The following is a 6,000-nucleotide window of genomic DNA, read 5'->3' on the forward strand; positions in this document are numbered from 1 at the left end:
CAGAAAGGAAGGAGGCCAATATTGGCCTAGTATCTCACGCATCCCGAAATATGGGTAACTCACTCGAGGTTTTGTAGACTACACTAGTGAAGGTACACGGATATCTCTCATCTTGGCTTTTATTAATTATATGAATGATTTTCGCTCCATTATTTATCTTAAAGAATAGTAACTCTCACATTTTCTGTATCCCCTTTCACTTGCTCATTTTTTCTCTTTCACTTTCTTACAAAACAAAGGAAATAGTTAAATTTACTGGAATTTTAGGTTCATTAAGAAAGGACACTCGTCCACAAAAAATGAAAGACAGAAGACAAAGTGAAATTATGCTTTGGTTGCATCATATGAGATTTTTTTTTTGCCTTATGGGGCCTTGTCCCTGGCTGGAATGTTTATTGTATTTCTGTCTATTCTCCTTTTTCAATAAGTTTCAACTAATCCTAAAAAAAAGGAATAAATATCTTTGCGTACATTACTTGAGAATTTGATCAATGTATGGATGTAGGATCTATCCACAATTAACTTTAACAAAGTCAAACCAGCTCTCATGGATTTTTATCGGCCTTAATACTGATTGGTTGTTCCTTGTCATGATTTCTTGGTATCTTTCATATTAATTGATCTTGTAGATGAAATTTTAGACATTCAACTAGTCAAATGTTCTTCCTTTTTATTTAGTACCGGCTTGCTTTAAATATTATTTGATTGATGATTTCATTTGCATTTAATTACATTCCCTATACTTATAATAAGATGAAGTTATGTCTAAAGGTTTCCCTTTTACATTTACATAAACTTATGTTAGAACTTAGCATCAAAACTCCGTTAATTTTCCATCTTGCATGCACCCATATCTCTCTCACATACATATTGACCTTTTGTTTTGCTAAATAAGCAAGAATTAAACAAACACACACACACACACACACACACACACACACACACACACTCCTTTTCTTTCTAGATAAGTAAGAACTAAACGCCAACACATGTTGACTTAAAATACTTATTTTATTCTTTCTTAGTTGCAACTTTTTACTGCCCTCAGATTTCTCCATTTTATTTCGAAGTCCCATCTACTCTTTTGGTTTAGGCCTTCCAAATAAACAATGATCCCTACCTTTTACATATGCTTACACTTTGCCATCCTTTTTGGAGACCTTTATCCATTCATTGAGGTTATTCGAAAATTTTGGTACTTAGGACCAAATGTGATTGCATTATGCAAAACTGTTTCCAGAAGAAGTTAACCTTTTATCTCTTCTTAGAAAGCATTTCCTGTTGGGATCCTATTTAAGAAATTATATTATGTTAGAAATTATATTTCACGTTTGGGCTACCTCAACGGTTGAAGCCTTAGGAAACCTTTTTTGCCGTGTCTTGGAGGTAAAAATGGAAGGAAGCCATAAACAATGTATGAGCTTTGTATCCGCTAAAATCCTCACTCCATGGGGGAAACTGCCCCCTTCCCTTGCTCCAATCCGGATCTTGGGCTAGTACTTCACAGTCAGAATCGAAGTTCAGAAATCACAGCCGGGTTCCGATGCTGCTCCTTTGTAGCCAGACCATTGTTTGGAACCTTCCCCTTTACCGGTTAAGGATAATCTAATTTTGGATAGCCAGCCCTCGGCGATGATGACTGGGCCTCCTTTCCGCCTCTGGACCTTCAGGGAAGGAGAGCTGTTCTCTTGGGGCCTGCTTCTCTGAATTCAAATTTCAAATTTCACTGCTCAACAGCAGTGTTTGGCAATATTCAGGAAGATCTCCCCCCGGTTCAATCCCTCTTGCGACTGATGGATGTTCCTTGGCATCATCAAATTTTCATCCTATTCAAGCCAGCCATATACCCACTGTTCTGGACCCCAGTGAGGAAGGTCTCAGACTGAAGGATCCTTATCAACCATCTAGGCATGTTAGGAGTGCTAGTTTGGCATGCTATCTGACCCGGAAGGAGAGTCTTACGAAATTAGGGAAAGGCTTGGGAGGCTCTAAGCTTGGGATTCCTGGGCCTCTTCTCTTCTGGGGTATCCTTTTCGTTAGAACCCAGACCTCGAAAATGAAAACCTAGCTTTGCATGGAGGCAAAAATCTAAGGGGATGGATTCAGCCATCATAAGGGGAACCACCGAGGAAAGCCTACTTTGAAATCCATGGATGCACTCACTAAATCTCCTTCCGTAGGGCTGAAGAATAAAAAGACAAATGTGGCTGCGACCCTTGTGAATCCTGAAAGGTTTTCTCAAATCCCAAAGGTAAGTGTTGCATGCGGATAAAGTCTATTTGGGACCCCCCAAAATCTCGATGGTTGGTTTTAGGAGGGATCCGGAGAAGGTATATCTGCGCTGGTTTTGTACCCATCCATTGGCAGTATCGATGAGCTTTTAAGGCAGATGTCACTAAGGAATAATCATCTTTAATTTGAGGAAGGATAGGGGTATCCGTCTTTTGGGAGAAGCATTTAAAGAAGTTCAAAACTATTTCAATAAGTAATGATCTCGCGAAAGTTTCCCTCATCATGGGAAGTCGAAAAGGTTTCCTCGATTTGGGCCGGACGCCAATGAGTAATTCGACGCCATTAATGTGCATTTATGGCAGGAAGAGTTTTCTGAACGCAAAGACCTGTCCCTTGGTCAGAGGTCCCTTAGTGGCGGTGATGTACATATTAAGGAATTATCGTCTTTTCGATTGAAAACAGAGTGATAGGAAAACATTTGAGATAATCAATGGAAAAATTGAACGATACTTCTTCACCCCAGTCCTCTTCCATGGCGGGACGGAAGAGGAAGCACCCTATGGAGTTACCAAAGATAGAGGAAACGTTAAAAAGGATTCAGGCAATGGTTTATTCTGAAGAAGTGGCTTCTAAAGTAGTGCCAACACCGAGAGAAATCATTAGAGACTTCTTGAAAAGGCAATGGAAGCTTTTCAAAGAGGCTGCAAATAGGAGTCCTGATTTATTCTTTACTGTATCTGGGTCACGTAACGTTAAGGAAACCCACTCTTCGATGCATAAGCATCCCTTCTTCATCAAGGTTTTGGAGGAGGAAAAATCGTCAAGGCAGTCAAGTTGGGAAGAAGACAAGGAATCAGGAATCAAGAAACTGGAGGCGATAATCAATCAAAAAAGAGCCCCTTAGGCATTAGACCGAGTACCAAAGAAGCACCGGCTTCTAACCTTAATGAGGAGGTTTTTAGTGCTGCGATGGAAGGAATTTTGGCTGATCTAAAGAGATGCTCATCATAGGGAGAGCATTAAGAAATTTGGTAGTAGGTTTGGGCCTATGAGAAGGGGGATCATTTTGAGAATTTGAAAATGACCCGATAGTTTTCAAGATCTTTGGTGAAGATCGCAATGGTTTTAGTAGTATTTTTTGAAACTGCTTGGATATGGGAAGTTCTCTTTGTTGAAGTTTTTGGGGAGTGATGAATTCAAATCTACTTTTGGTGGACATGGGAGACGGTTGGGGGGGCGCCAATCGTTGGTTTTATAATTATCTTTTTGGTTTTTTTCGACCTGGATTAATCTAGGTTTTCATACATTGTAATACTTGGGGAACTACTGGTCCCCCATGCTTGTATTCTTCGTATGATCTTAATATACTTCTGTCATCTTTCAAAAAAAAACATATTGTTTCTTTTCATATAAACTCGGTTGGTGTAGATGCTTGATAGTTGATTGTATGTGATTAATCTAGTATTTTTTTAAATTCTTTCGTTCAATTTTTTCTTCCCATTTTGTGAAAAGACACTCCGCCTAAACTTCACACAGTAACATTGCTTCTCATCCCTTTTGGAAATATTAGTTCCAACTCATCCTCTTCCGAAATATTAATTCCATTTCATTCTCTGACTTTCCTGTGTAGCTCTTTCCTGAAACTTCAAACAATTAATAAGAACCCACCTATCTAGTTGTCAAGATTTATCTATAATTAATGCAAACCAAAAGCAAGCACAACACAAACTGCATGATCGAACTAGAGGAAAATTCAACTTCTTGAAAGGATTTCAAAATATTAGTAATAGATGCAAGAATTGAAAATAGAAAATTCTAAAGTCATGAACTGCTTTTTTTAGCAATAAGAAAACAGTTTCTTTAAAGTGAGTACATATGAACTTTCCATTAAACCCTATCTATGAGATATGTAGAGTTCTTGCACATGAAGCTTCTTCCAGAGTGTAAACCATATCTTTCTAATTCTACACTAATAGTACTTTCTAAATCAACTCAAAAGCAACTCCTTTGTGCTCTAAATTGCTAAAACTTAAGTAACTAAAAGTAGTTTTTGCATAGAAAACTCAAAAGATAAAAAAAGCTATCATAAAACTACTAAATTTAGACTTCCTACTTCCAAAAAATAAATGGAGACTATTTCTCCTAATACAAGTTACTAATCTCATCCTAAGTACAATACTTTCCAATTGAGTAAATGTTCCAGTTTAGAAAGCAAACAGATTGTGTACATTTTAGTTCTGGTTCATACACTATCGACAACTTGAGGGATTTACGGAATTGGTTTATAAACTATTAGTAGTCTCTTTAACTCAAAAGGAGACCTTCTAACATGAAGCCCTACTCAAATGAACTCCGATTCCCCTTTTTGGAACCTTTTAAAGTGGAAAAGCTCAAAATTGTCAGTCTATAAACTTACTGATTTGAGCTTTAAAAAGTTTAATCAAAATTAGTTGTAAAATGTCTTAAAAATTCAGCATACATCGAAGTAGATAGGAATGGTCTGAAATGGAAGTTTTGGTTCTTTGTTGTACTTGGGAGTCATTTCTGACATCAACAAGAGACTCTTTGGACCCACATTTCCTACCGCACCTTTCTTCATCCTTGTATGCATGTTTAAATAATTCTTTGGGACTTTTGGGTTTTATGATTTGCATCACTAATTTTACATCCTGGCATACAGATATTTTCTTTTTTCTGCAACTTTTCTAAACTGGGGATGTTAAATTTGCATTTGAGTATATTTGATTAAATATTTGTGCAATGTGCTAAGTTTCTGCAAACCTTTTTCATAGATTAATATACCTCACTAAAGTTCTTTTATTGTGACTAGATGACTCTCTTGACCTAGTCTGTCAATTTTTAAACTATGAAACTCATGTGTTAATTAACTACTTGCTTGAATATGTTCATAGATAATTCTTGCAGCATGTTATTGAAAAGTTTACTATCATATCCTCTGTTGGATATCTTCGCATGCATATGAGCTACATATATATAAATAAATATGTGCGTGAGGTAGAACTCTCTCATTCACGATTTCTCCCCAAAACCTTCTTCTCTTCTCTCTTTTACATGTTCGATGTAGCCGTAACATGGTATCAGAGCCTATGAAGCACGGGTACGGGTACGGGGTGCGGGTACGACACGACACGGGTACGTGATTTGCCAAAAAAACCGAGTGCGGGTACGTTCGGGTACGCCGAATATAATAATATATTTTAATATTTTATTATATATTTATAAAAATTTAAAAAAAAAAATTGTAGAGCAATTAAATAACAATAAAATCACCAAAATGGAAAATTCTAATATTACTCTTCATTCCATAAGTGATTAAGTTCCATATTTCATAACATGAGGCATCAATACATCATTCATTAAGAAAAAAAAGTCTATCACCAGTGTGTTGACCAGTGCCTGACAAGATGAATAATTTTTAGAGACCAAATTATGAGATTTTTTTACCGGACTTTTGGGATTTAATAATGTTTGGACACAATAGATTTTATGAATTTTTAAAATTTGAAAAATACCCCACCATTTGGAAGTTAAGAAAGTTAAATTTTGACCCGACGATTTTTCTTTGAATTTTGTACTAGAATTGGAGAGTTGACTTTTTTTCCTTTTAGATTTGGGTGTTGAAACTATTTTTAATAAATCCAAAAGGGGGGTATTCCGTTATTTACATGTAAATCTTAAGTAAATGGACAATAAAATAGTAAAGTGGTTTACATGTAAATACAGAGTACAGGAAAGTAGAGAAAAGTA

Source organism: Tasmannia lanceolata, unplaced genomic scaffold (assembly GCF_043159265.1).
Source record: "Tasmannia lanceolata isolate RefF3 unplaced genomic scaffold, GAP_Taslan_0.1 ptg000018l, whole genome shotgun sequence".
NCBI classification, from domain to species: Eukaryota; Viridiplantae; Streptophyta; class Magnoliopsida; order Canellales; family Winteraceae; genus Tasmannia; species Tasmannia lanceolata.